Genomic DNA, 13,571 nt, shown 5'->3' with positions numbered 1-13,571 from the left:
TGATCCACAGCGCTCGATGTGAAGACTGATGTGCCACTGAGTGACTTCTGCAGACAGAAAGGGACCGCTTAACAGTGAAACTATTGTTGATCTTGTTGATTTAATGTTGTCCTTGTAATCGGAGCACTGGTTGGCTAAATTGATTTCTAACCGCAGGAGCAGAGATAGGGAACTCATTTAACCTCAGTAATTGCTGGGTGCGTGGAAGTCCAGAAGGATTCGATGACTGGCCTTGGCTGGCCCATCTGGCCCAACCCAAATGGTGGGTTAGAAACTTGAGCACAGTTCACGATAAAAACAGAGTTCTAGAGCGAGGGTGGCGATCCCCGACCGCTGCATTTTCATAGAAAAGGCATTTCCTACCTAAATCGGATAAAGAGGAATATATGGAGGAAAAAGTGTCTGTGGATGGATGTTGTCTCCTGGAATAGGTTGTATGCACCCACACTGTAAACTGTTCAATTGCACCCAGTATAAAGGGAAATGGAATCAAACTCACGTACAGCTCTTTAATCATGGCTGGGTTAAGCGTTCCTATGAAGATTGTGAAAAGATACCCTTAAAGCACTTCCCGTATGATATTTTGGCTTGTCAACAAAGACTTTCTAATACTTAAATCCAAGATTGTAGTATCAAAAGAATTGTTATGAAGGTTGCAGTTCGTCTCTAGGTCAAAGGACTGATTGAAGTAGTGAGGCCTGAACAACAGGCCCTGACTGAGGCCTGAACAACAGGCTCGGAGCCAAAGTTGACATCTAGATGAACCTTCCAACCAAATGTTCTATTTGTATCTGCTCATTAACGAAGCATTATTAGCAATATGCTCTATGTTCATTGGTGAAACACGGATTTACCTTTCTGTATTTAGAAACTGGACAAGGCCCCATCTGGCCTTGTTTGGGGCTTTAGGATCAAACTCCCTCGGTTCCTCCTTGAGCCCTGGCCAGGCTTTGGGAGAAACCAAACAGGAGAATGAAACCAGATGTTCCCACACTAGCAGTGATGTCAGCTTGTTTGTTCAACGCTGTCAAAGCTGGGCCCTCTCACAGCGAGGTTGAAGCCTCGTTGCCCGCAAAGGTGGATGCACCTGCAGGAATTCCCAGGGTGCGGGAATGGCTCTCCAGTCCTTGGCTGTGACAGCTTCCCCCAGCTGATGTGAGGATGTGGATGATGGCAAGGCCTGAGGGTAACTGGTGCTGTCTCTTTCTTGATTACTGTACGCAATCTTTGGTAGTGATGATTGGGTGCTTTGCTGGGCTTCTCCTTTTGTGATTCTTTGCAGTTTTGCATTCTAATAAATTACACTATTCCTGAACTTGGTGTCTGTGTCTTTGGGGCTGACCCTGCCCACTGGCAAAACAGACACTGAGGGCCCTCGGAGAACCAAAGGTGCCTTGCGACACCGTGGGGCCTCGTGTAACCAAGGGCGCCACAGTGACACCGTGGGGCCCAAAGGAACCAAGGGGCCAGCGTGACACTGCAAGGCCTCGTGGAACCATGGAGAGCATTGTGACACTGAGGGGAGTCTTATAATCAAGGGTCCATTGTTTTCCTCTCCCTGCCCTGGCCCCAGCCCTGCAAAGAAGCCCAGTCCTGTCTGGCCCTGCAGCAGGAACTGGAGGCACTGCAGGTCCGAGACAGTGACTCTGTGTCTGGAATGCTCAGGAGATCCTCAGCTTGGGAAGCTCCTGCAGCCCCAGGGCCCCGCTGCCCAGCACAGCAGCAGAGAGTTGGCTCTGGGGCTCCTCAGGCTGCTCCTGCTGCCATCCCAGGGACAGGGCAGCCTCTTGCCAGGGCTCCTCTGCACACACACGAGCTCCTGCTCTTCTCCTGGCCCATCCCAGCTCCCCACAGAGCCTTTCCCAGGGGAACACGTCTGTGCTGGCCTGAGCAGCCCTTGCTGTAGCCTCTGCCCTGCTGCCCACAGCCCCTGAGCTGGGGGTGCTGCTCTGCAGAGCATGGGGGCTGTGCTGCCCGGGGCCATGGGCTGCCTCTGCTGGGCTGTGCTGCTCAAGCTGGGAGACAGAGCTCTGCAGCTGATGGTGCTCCCTGCACTGACCCCTTCCCACACAGGCTCCGCTGTGGCCATGGAGGGTGCTCAGAGGTGCCTGCCTTGTTCCAGGGCTGGCACATGGGCTGGGGCTGCCCTGGATCCTCCTCTGCAAGTTCCCATAGGGTCAGACGAGTCACTGCCCAGACTCCTTTCCCTGTAGCTGCTGTGTCCCCTGGGGCTGCAGAGCTCTCATGGGTCACAGGAAACATTCAGTCCTTTATCTCTGGGTGAGCTCACCCTCAACAGGCCTGTGCCCACTGAGCTCCACTCACTGCTGATCCCTGGCACACACTGTCCCTGCAGATCCCCTGTGTTCTCCTGGCAGCTCCCAAGTCCCTCCAGAAGAACATTCCCCTGCCATCAGCCCTGGCACAAGCTGCAGAGCCCCAGGAAGGTTCATCACAGACCATTCAGCATCTGGTGGGCACTGGCCACCAACAAGCAAAACCTGAACCACACCTGAGTCTCTTGAAGGCCACACTGGGACCCTGATCTCATCCCACCGAGCCCTGGGAGAACAAGGAACACAGGCAGCCTCTTTAGAGTCTGCTCCTTGGGCCTGTTCCTGACAGTGACTGTGGAGGGAGAGCAAAGCCTTCCTGCAGTTCCTCCTTCAGGAGATGCCCTTTGCTGATGGAACCGCTGTGGCGGAGCCCAGCTGTGTCCCAGCAGTGCCCATGGCCTGTCCCTGCCTGTGACACGCAGCAGGACTCGCACCACCCGGACAGAGCTGTTGGCCTTACACCATCACAGCGGCTCCAAAGGAGAGAGTGGAAGTAATAAGAGAGGAGCTCTGAAAAGACCAAGCTCTGCTGCTCCCTGGCTGTGCTGCTCTGCTGGGACTCTTCCCCCCCACGCCTGCAAAACTGGCCCTGCCCTCCAGCTTCAGGGATGGACTCAACCAAAGGATCTCAAACTGAGACCTTGCTGATGGGTCCTTTCTTTCATGTGAATACACACAGAGCAGACTCCTTATTGACACAGTCCCTGTCAACAGTCACATTCAGCCTGTAAACAGGGAATAAGATGCATAACAAAATCTTTTGGGCACAACATTAACATAGGAGAAGAAAAAAAGCCCCCAAACCACCACCACCAAAACAACCTGAGAAGGCAGGCTGGGCCTCTAATGATTACACTTTAGCCTATGGAGCTGAAAACAGGCAGGTTTGTGCTTCTGGAAAGCATCCAGTCATCATTTTCCTCAGGGCATCCTTGAGCTCCTGGTTCCTCAGGCTGTAGATGAGGGACTTCAGGGCTGGAGGCACCACCGAGTACAGAACTGGCAGTGCCAGGTCCAGGGATGGGGAGGACATGGAGGGGGGCTTCAAGCAGGCAACAAAGCCAGTGCTGAGGAACAGGGAGACCATGGCCAGGTGAGGGAGGCACGTGCAAAAGGCTTTGTGCCATCCCTGCTCAGAGGGGATCCTCAGCACAGCCCTGAAGATCTGCACACAGGAGAAAACAAGGAACACAAATGAACCAAAAGTTAAACAGATGCAAAACACAACAAGCCCGAGTTCCCTGAGGTGGCAGTGTGAGCAGGAGAGCTTGAGGATCTGTGGGATTTCACCCAAGAAGTGGCCCAGGGCACTGCCCTGGCACAGGGGCAAGGAAAAGGTAGTGGCCGTGTGCAGCAGAGCATTGAGAAAGCCACTGGCCCAGGCAGCTGCTGCCATGTGAGCACAAGCTCTGCTGCCCAGGAGGGTCCCGTCTTGCAGGGGTTTGCAGGGGGACACGTAGCGGTCGTAGCACTCGACGGCGGCGAGGAGGGAAAACTCCGCTGAAATGAAAAAGAGAGAGAGAAAGAGAGAAGAAAGAGAAAGAGAAAGAGAAAGAGAAAGAGAAAGAGAAAGAGAAAGAGAAAGAGAAAGAGAAAGAGAAAGAGAAAGAGAAAGAGAAAGAGAAAGAGAAAGAGAAAGAGAAAGAGAAAGAGAAAGAGAAAGAGAAAGAGAAAGAGAAAGAAAGAGAAAGAGGCTGTGCAGCACCTCCTGCGTAGGAGGTGGTTCTGGTGTCCCAAAATGGAATTGTGCATGGCTTTGGGGACAGTGGTGCAGATGGAGCCCAGGTCGGTGAGGGCAAGGGTCAGCAGGAAGAAGAACATGGGCGTGTGCAGGTGGTGGCCGCAGGCTACGGCGCTGATGATGAGGCCGCTGCCCAGGAGGGCAGCCAGGGAGATGCCCAGGAAGAGACAGAAGTGCAGGAGCTGCAGCTGCTGCGTGTCTGCGAATGCCAGCAGCAGAAAGGGGCTGATGGAGCTGCTGTTGGACATTTGGCTGTGTGTGGACATGGGGACCTGTTCACGGAGAAAAGGCAGTGACAGCTTAAGGGAAACGGCTCTCAGCCAAATCCAAGACATGTCCCACAAATCCTTCTCCTGTCACACACTGACACCTTATGGGGATTCAGAGTGTCGCCACGGAGAACGGCTTTGGCTGGCGTGGGGCCTTGCGAGAGACGAGAGACCGGGCGGGCCGGGGCCGCGTCTGGCAGGAGGCGAGACAAAGAGCAAGAGGCGAGACAAAGAGTAGGATAGTTAACGGGAGATTGGGCGAGGAGATGCTAATCTGTAGCCCTTGGAGATGTAAAACATATAACCTTAGAAGCTGAAGTTTGTAGCTGCTGAACTGTTGGTTTGGAACAGTATATAAAGAGTTGACTCGTGCGATCAAATTTGGCTTTGCATGCGGCCGGCGAAGTCCGTGTTCCATCACCGACAACACCCTTCTGTTTTTCTAGCAGATCTTCCTTCAGCTCCAGCCGCAGCCCTGCTTGCTGCTGGCTGCGTGCGACATGAGTTTCAGGGCAATTGCTCCGGGGCTTTTTACAATTCAGCCTTGCTGTGCAGAAGTGGGAGGGGGACAGGGACCTGTCCTGGTGTTACACTTTGAAACCCCAGCTAACACAAGGGCACTCCCAGGGCCCAAGAACAGGAACGGCAAAAGCTGTTAAAGTGTTCTAGAGGTTTTTATAGCTCCTCTTCATCTCCCCGGCTGACTGGTTTTGGATGTCAGAAACACTCAGCATTGCTGCTGCCCTCGGGGAGAATAGAGCGAGTTCTGTGAGGCAAGGTGGTGAGTGGAGAGTGAGGGGAGGTGGTCTGTCACTCTGTCCTGTTCCAAGATCCTCTGGGCTTTCACCCTTGTCAGACAGAGGATAATCACCCTCCCATATTTCCCTTAGAAACCATCCCAACACTGCTGAGAGCAGATGGATCCACCACAGCCCATCAAATGTCCATCCCCTTCTCGAGGTCTCAGCCCCACATTGGTAGCCAAATACACACATGGCTCATTTCACCAACCCAACAGCACTTTCGCCATCATAAAACTTTTGTGTCTCACTGTGGGGCTTTCAGGTAACACAAAGATGCTACACGACCTGTTTGCGTCCTGGAGGGAAGCTCAGAGCTTAGGGGGAATCCTCAAGAAGAAAGCCAATTGTCCTAATGATGGCATTGGATGTAGGGAGATTGAGCTCCTTCCCTGGCTGCATTGCCCACAGCCGGGCACTGGGGACAGCGTCACCCTGAGCCAGCTGAGCCAGCTGTGCCCCCTCCCAGAGCCCCCCAGTGCCAGGCAGATGCTCCCGGCCCTGTGCTCTGCAGAGGGAACTGGGCCCGGGACTGCAGAGCTGCCCCACAGCTCTGCTGCAGCTCTGCCTGCACAGGAGGGGCTTCACGCCTTGGACCCCCGGCCCTGAGGGCAGAGGCTTGGCGGAGGGAGAGAGGAGGGGAGGGGGCTTGTTCGGAGGGGGCTTGTTCAGAGGGAGGGGCTGCACTCGAGGGCATCCTGTGGAGGTCTCTAAGCTCTCCGTGCCACAACATTTCTGCCTTTTGTTTTCTCTCATTGCCCGATCTTCTCTCTGCTTGCTGAAGATCTTCCTCCTGGAGGTGTTTCCCTGTGCCTGATCTCTTCCTGCCAGCACTCACAGACCCCATATCTCTGGGCACTCTCCTTGGCCCTACAGAAACCTGCCTGTTTGCAGGGCACTGGCTGGGGACAGGTTCTGCTTGCAGGTGGGAGAAAGGACAGGTCAGACTAAGCCTGGCGGGTCCAGCAAAGGTGATGCCGGTGCTGTGCGTGGGCAGAGGAGTGGCTTGAAAGCACTTTAGGAAACTCCTGCAGAGCACTCAAGTTACACTTCCGATGCCTCAGGGACTCTTAAAAATGAAGAATTCCTTTATCACTTCCCCCCCTCCCATTCCCCAAGAGTAGGAAAGGGAAAACAGTCTCAGGAAATTTCATCCTTATAGAAAGGATTGTCTCGGAAATATTACTGGACTGAGCTGAAGCCCTGAGCATGTCCTCATGTTCTACACCAGGGATACTCAGAGAATGTACTTCCTGAATCCACAGTCAGTGGTATGTTCCAGCTTGAGGAGATCATTTCAGGAACTGCAGCTGCATTGTCCTGCAGCCAGAGGCTTCCTGTGTCAAGGGCTGGGAATGATTCTCCCCCGGTCACTTCTCAGCATCTTCCCAGCCCTAACTGATGGAACCCCTCTGTGCCTCTGTGCTGTGCCCGGGCTGGCTGCAGGCAGTGCCCCAGCCGCCGCAAAGGCAGATCCTGTCCCTCCCTCATTGCTCGGGACTCTTCCCGGGGCACTGGGATGTGGGCATGTGCAATGCCAAGGGCAGGACCATGGGGTGGCCCCTGCCACGCTGCTGAGCAGGAAAAAAGAGGCAATGAGGCCCCAGGGCTGCAAGGGTCACTTATCTCCCAACTGGCCTCAGGGGCAGGGACAGCAGCCCTGGCCAAAGTGCTGCAGAAGTTGCCTCTGTCAGGGCCTTTCAGCTTCTGCACATCCCTCTGCCCTCTCCGGCCCAGGCTGTCCTACAGTGTCCGTGCCCTGTGTCTCTGTCCCTGCAGGCTGTCGTCATCCCCCCGGCTGCCCCACCTCACCGGCCCCTTCCTTTGCTGATGGCTCTGCGTCCTGCCTGGCTCTGCCTTGGCACACAAAGCCTTGGGCTGCTCCAGACTTCTTCTGGGGGACACGTGGCACCACAGCACTGCCCTGGGAGAGAAATTCCTTTCTCCTTCTGTCCAGTCTGGACCTCCCCAGCTGCCCTTTGCATTAATTCTTTCTTTTGCCGGCTCTTCTCTACTATGTCAAAAGGATCCACCATCTCTGAAACCACCCTTCAAGCCCTCCCAGGACTCTCCTCCACTGTCCTCAGACTCCACTCCACTGAGCACAGAGCCCCTTTGTCCCTATGTAGTGATCATGTGCTTGAGGCCACGGGCACCTGGACAAGAAGGTCGGTTCTTTTCTACAGGAAGGAAACCACAGAAGCCCAGTCTTTTGAAGGCAGATGAGAGGCAGCCACCAGAGGCCAAGGCAAGCCAGACCTGTCTGTCCTTGCAGCTTCTGTCTGAAAGCAACCCTTGGACATATGGGGAGTTTTGGAGGTGGAGTTCCATTTCAGCTGTGGGTGCCTGGACCGGAATGACAGCTCTTCTCCCCAGGAAGGAAAGGGCAGAGCCCCAGTGTTTCAAAGGCTGATTAGCAGTGGCTCAAGGAGGCCAAGGCCAGCCAGACCTGTTTGTCTGGGCAGCTTTTGTCTTGGAGCGATCCTTGGATAGAGGGAATTTGGGAGGCCAAATCCCAGTTTTGTCCATGGACGTCTGGCCAAGAAGGACAGTTCTTTCCCATTGGCAGAAAAGTGAGGAGCCCCAGTGTTTCAAAGGCAGATGAGAGCTGGCCCTCAGGAATCCAAGGGAAGCTGGACATTCCTGGCAGCTTTTGTCTGGGAGCTATTCCTTGGCTAGATGGAATTTCAGAGGTGAATTCCCAGTTTTGGCCATGGATGGCTGGACTTGAAAGATGGTTTTTTCCATGGGAAGAAAAGCACAGCCCCCCCGTGTTTTGAAGGCAGATGAGAGGTGGCCCCTAAGAGGCCCATTGGTTTCATGAGGTCACAGAGTGTCACAGTGGTCTCCATGATTCCATAAGGTCCTGCCGTGTCACAATGGCTCCTTGGTTCTATTGGGCTCCCCAGGATCACAATGGCCCCTTGGTTCCACAAGGCCTGGCTGTGTCACACTGGCCCTTTGCTTCCATGAGACCTTGCAGTGTCACAATGGTTTCCTTGGTTCTATGAGGCCCTGTGGTGTCACAATGGCCCCTTGATTCCATTGGGCCTCTTACTGTTACATAGTTCTTAGTTCCGTGACGCCCTGTAGTGTCACAGTGGTCTCCTTGGCTCCATGGTGCCACGCAGTGTCACAAGGGCCCCTTGGTTCTATGAGGCCTGGCTGTGTCACAATGGCCCCTGGCTCCCATGAGGCCCTGTGATGTCACAATGGTCTCACTGGTTCCACGAGGCCCTGCAGTTCCACAATGGCCCTTCGGTGTCACAAGGCCTTTGAAGTGTCATAATAGTCTCAGCGGGTTCCCCCGCTGGTTCACAATGGCCTCCTTGGTTCCATGATGCCCCGTAGCGTAACAATGGTATGCTTGCTTCCACACAGTCAGAATGGCCCCGTGGCCTCATGGAGCCCCACAGTGTCACTGCGATCCCCTTGATTCCAGGAGGCCCTGCCGTGCTACAATGACCCCTTGGTTATACAAGGCCCTGCAGTGTCACAATGGCCCCTTGGTTCTGAAGTGTGCAAGAGCCTAATAATAGGAGAAAGGCTCCAAAAAATGCTTTGTCATTATCACTGCTCAACACCGGAAAGGCTTCAAAAGCGCTTCGTCATTATGGCTGCTTATCCTAATCACTTTTGAACGCCTGGAAACTACGTGCCGTACGGGCCGTGCATAGCCCGCCTTGAGGCCCATAAAAAGGAAGGCAAAACTGGCGCAAAATGTGGAGGCGAAAGCGAAAGGTAGAATCCCTGCCCTTTGCCTTTCCCCACACCACCACCATCGCCAGCCACGAGACACCCTGAGGCCTCCGGGAGCCGACGCCGCCCGCCTGGGGAGAACCCCCCCAGTCCTTCACCCCTGGACTGAAATCCCGAGTGAGTTGTGCAACCCCTACCCCTGCTCCTTCGTCCCAGGCGGACCGAGGTTCAGCTGCAAGCATGGAGCCTGCATCTCGGAGGATGGGCTGCCGCTTTCCAGCCAAACTGCTCCAGAGATGGGAAGAGGCAGATAAGACCCTTCAAACAGCAGCAAAAAAAAAGGCAAAAACTTCTCCACTTCCCCCACCCTGTCTCAGCAGCAACAAAGGTAGCACAGTGTGGTGGTGACTTATCCTATGCTTTTAGAGTAACCTTGGCTTTTTCTAACTTTTCTCTACTTTTCTCCTTTCTCTTTGCCTCTCTTACCATTAGATAAACAGATATCCATTTTTTTGGCACCAACATTTAATCTCGTTTGGTTTTAATCTCATCTTTGGGAATATTTGGAACCTTCAAAGTTCTTTCCTTTTTATACTCAGAGATTTCATTTTCTTTGCCCTTCTGGGTGTAAATCAGATAGTAACAAAGTGTCATAATGGTCTCCACGGTTCCATGAGGCCCCACAATGTCACAATGGACTTTTGGTTCCATGAACTTTCGTACTGTCAGCAACAGTCTCCTTGGGTCCGCAGTGTCACAATGGACCCTTGGCTCCATGAGGTTCAGTAGCGTAACATGGACGCCTTGATTCCATGAGGTTGTGTAGTGTCACAATGATCTCCTTGGTTCTGCGGCCCTGCTGTGTAACAATGGGCCTGTGGTTCCATGAAGTTCTGTACTGCCAACCATGATCTCCTTGCTTGCACAGTCTCCTAACTGACCCTTGGTTCCATGAGGTGCCTGGCCTCCAACAGCCTCTAAGAGACCCTTATGGCCCCTCAAGGCCCCTCACAGCCCCTCATGACCCCTCAATGCCCCTCACAGCTCCCCAGGGCCCCTCGTGGCAGCTCACAGTCCCTCACAGTCCCTCACAGTTCATGGCCCCTCATGACCCTTCACAGCCCCTAACAATCTCTCATGGCCCCTCACAGCACCTCATGGCCCCTCACGGCCCCTCACGGCCCCTCACGACTCCTCATGACCCTTCACAGCCCCTAACAAACCCTCATGGCGCCTCACAGCCCTTCACAGCCCCTCAGGGCCTCTCACAGCCCAAGGCGTGGGACTCCTCCCGAAGGAGAAGAGATCGGGCTCTGCTTGTTCTCCTTTTATTTTGGTCACTTCACAGTGATGAGTAAAGGAAGGCTGAAATGGAGCCTTTCCCCAGCATTTCCCTCTGGGATAATTGCGGGGCTGAAGCTCTGTGCTGGTGCTGGCGCTGGCCCAAGTGTGAACATCGCTGCAGCCCCCCACAGCCTTTGCTGTCCCCCGTGTCCATTCCCTGTCCCTGAGACCCGCCCAGCTCTGGCAGCAGCAGGAGCCACCGCGCAGTGGGCCCTGTACCGGCACAGCCGGGGCTCCCGGCCAAGAGCAGCAGCAGCGCCAGCCCCTTCCCACCTGCTTGTGCCTCGGCTTCCCAAGAGGTTTTTCCCGGTGAATTTCTGGAGTAGAGACACAATCAGCCACAAACAGACCTGATTCCTCAGAGCCCAGCTGTGCTGCCCTGATGCAACCTTCCGAGAAAGAAAGGATCGGGTTCCAGCACTGTTCCCAGCACAGTTTCACTCGTCCTCAGGGGACAGCAGGAGGCTTTTCTTGCGTTTGCCTTGGGAATGACAGATCATGGCTGCTCTTCCCCCTCTTCTGGTTGCCACTTGAATTTTATCTGAAAAACTGCAATTGCCTCTTTTGATCGGTGCTAGCCACAGTACTTTTCTGATGGGGAATTCAGATGTTTTGTTGCAGGCATCCTGATTAGCAGATCTTGAAATGTTCACAGGTCTATAAGCAAAAAGTCAAGGAGAATGAAAGCCATACAGGCCACATTCACAGCGCTCAAACACAGCCCTGTTGCTGGTGCTCTTGAAATAGAATCAGCTGACAGAGGCCAGCACAGAAATTGCCTCTGGAGTGTGGAATGAAATGAAAAAATCCACTGGGAGAAAGAGGAAGCAGAACTTCTGCACTCGCTTCATTGCTTCTTCCCAGCAGCAGGAGACGTGGATGTCCAGAGGTACGTCCCACTGCTGCTGACCACAGTGAGAGCACAGCCTGCTGCCCAGTCCCAGCGGGAACCCGAGCCCAGCCCGGGGAGCTCCCGCAGCGTCGGCAGCTCAGCGGACGCGCTGCCAGGGCCGCAGCCCCGGGAACGCGCCCGCCCATTGTGGGGCAGCGGCGCAGGCCCAATGTCCTGCGGCCCAAACTTGCTGCTGCTGCTGCTGCTGCTGCCACGCAAGGCCCATCCTTCTCCCCCTCCTCCTCTCCCAGCACGGCGCAAATTGCACCTCGCGGGATGCTTCCCCGGAGGCTGCTCAGGCGCCCCGCTCCTCTTTCCACCTGAGCGTCGCTGCGGAGGAATCTTTGGCGCGCTTCCGTAAGCCCGGGCCTCTCGCTTCGTGCTGAATCGGGGATGCAAATGGCCTTGTTAAGAAAGTCAAAAGCCAAGGGAACGGATTAGGAATTATTCGAAAAAACTACCCTTCTTCCAGGCAAGGTACACCAAGTCATTTCCCGCATTTCTCCTTTGCACATTCTTTCAGTCGTCTGCTCGGAGAGCTCCAGCTTCTTCTGGTGCTTCCTGTGAACCGATTGTACTCTTGATTTGCGCACCAACGCACCAGACGTGCAAGCATCTACGCTGAACTCAGAAACCAACTGCCTCTGTCAGACCATTTTCACAGTCCAGGTCACTTGCAAGATGTCCACTGAGAGCTTGGAAGGATTAGCCCCCAGCTCTCCACTTCTGGCTGCAGGCTCCGGACATTCTTCCTCTCCATTCAGCCAGCCTAACAATCGCTGCTACCCCCTCCTCCTGTTTCCTTAGCCTAGAACAGTAACGACGAAAACCTTACCCACGGCACAACTCGCTAGTCCACCAGGAGGAGAAAGGACAAGTTGTCAAGCTCTCAAAACCTTGGTCCTGCTTTGCTGCAAGAGTCGTGCTGCACGCACAGTGTGGCAAGCCAAGAGAAGCTGCATGTGATGGCACATCTTGGGACAGGAGCTCCAGCTAGGTCTCCAGGAAAGGGTCTTGAAAAGAGCAAACATCACTGTGGACAAGATTCTTGCAAAAGCAAAACAGCTTCCCAGAAGGGACACGCAAAGGGAAAGAAACAACCCAAGATGTTCCCGTATACTATGAATTGCTTCCCTTCTATGCTCCCCTTTTCTGTCTTGCACTAGTTCTACCTCACAGTCATTGCAAACTGATCTTACCTCAAACACCTAGGACTTAGCAAGTTTGAGACACTCTACAATACCAAGAGCTACACACAGTTTGCCTTCTCCCTGTTTGGCTTTGGAAGCAATGCTGGAGACACCAGAAGCCTGCCAAGGGAAGATTTTAGAGCCCAGTGCCTTGCTCGGCTCTGGCTTCTAGAGACAGGGCATGTGCTCCCCTAGGACTGCACCCTCAGCAGTGACAATAGACAGCAGCAGCAACAAAGGTGATTCCCATGACACTGTCGCAGGGCTCAAGACTCCGTGTCTTGGCTTCACATGGCAAAGCTCACTGTCTGTTTGGACAGACTCAGCATCCAAACTAGTCTGCTTTTCTACCTGTGTCAATGAACAGCAGGAGAAGGAAACCAGCCAGCAGTTTCTTTGCAGAGAGGGCCTTTGCTCCAGGCTGAAAGTGCTGGATTGGCAGGGAGGAGGCAAACAGCTGAGAGCTTAGCTGCTCTATTGGACCGGCATCAGAACTCAGCAAAAAGAGTGTTTCCATTCTTTTATTTGAAGCCTCCTATCGGCAGTCTCCGATTTTCACCTGCAACCGGACAAGAAAACAGCAACAGCCCTGGCGACGAGGGCACCGCGCCGGGCACGGCCCCGCCGCTCCCACTGCCCACGCCGAGCGGCCGGGGAGCAGCGCTGCACCCCGCAGGGGCTGCACGTCTCCCTCCTCACGTCCTGCTCTGCCCTCCCACGGGGCTGCCTCTGCCTGGCGCTGGCAGGCTCCTCATTCAGCACTTTGCTCTGCTCCAGGCGAAAAGTGCGGACAGCGCTTTGGTTGCTCTTGCTCTTGTGAGCAAGAGACCGCGGCGCGGGGCGAGCCAGCAGCAGGGGCAAGTTGCAAGACTGCCGCAAGGAAGAGTTACAATCTGGTGAAGAAGAAGCTAAACAAGACGGTGCGTTTGGCGCGGCTGCGGGAGGAAGAGATGCTCCGTGACTCCGCTTCGGCCCCGGAGCGGCCCGTGCTGGCGCGGGGCGCGCGGGGCTCGGCCGCGGGGCGCGCGGGGCAAAAACGGACACCCGGGCAACAGACACACGGACACGCGGACCAACGCTCCCAGCGCTTCAGCGGCAGCGGCGGCAGCAGCAGCAGCGGCAGCAGCGGCAGCAGCAGAAGAGCAACACGAAAGCAGCGGTTCTCCAGACCCTCTGCGTTCCTTCTCCTGTTCCTCCTCTCCTTCTCCCAGTGTCCCGCATCCCCTGTCCCGCTCTCCCTTCACTGCTCCACCCCCTCCGCCCCTTCCGCGGCCTCCCTCTCCCCATGCCAGGCCGGGCC

At 54.9% G+C, this 13,571-nt stretch overlaps 1 pseudogene; it reads right to left on the bottom strand.

Annotated features, from left to right (window-relative positions):
• Nucleotides 1–3,198: 3,198 nt before the first annotated feature.
• LOC138110674 (olfactory receptor 14A16-like) lies at nt 3,199–4,325 on the bottom strand (annotated as a pseudogene).
• Between the last annotated feature and the right edge of the window lie 9,246 nt (nt 4,326–13,571).

Source organism: Aphelocoma coerulescens, chromosome 4A (assembly GCF_041296385.1).
Source record: "Aphelocoma coerulescens isolate FSJ_1873_10779 chromosome 4A, UR_Acoe_1.0, whole genome shotgun sequence".
NCBI classification, from domain to species: domain Eukaryota; kingdom Metazoa; phylum Chordata; class Aves; order Passeriformes; family Corvidae; genus Aphelocoma; species Aphelocoma coerulescens.
This window is presented reverse-complemented; position numbering and strand designations above follow the sequence as displayed.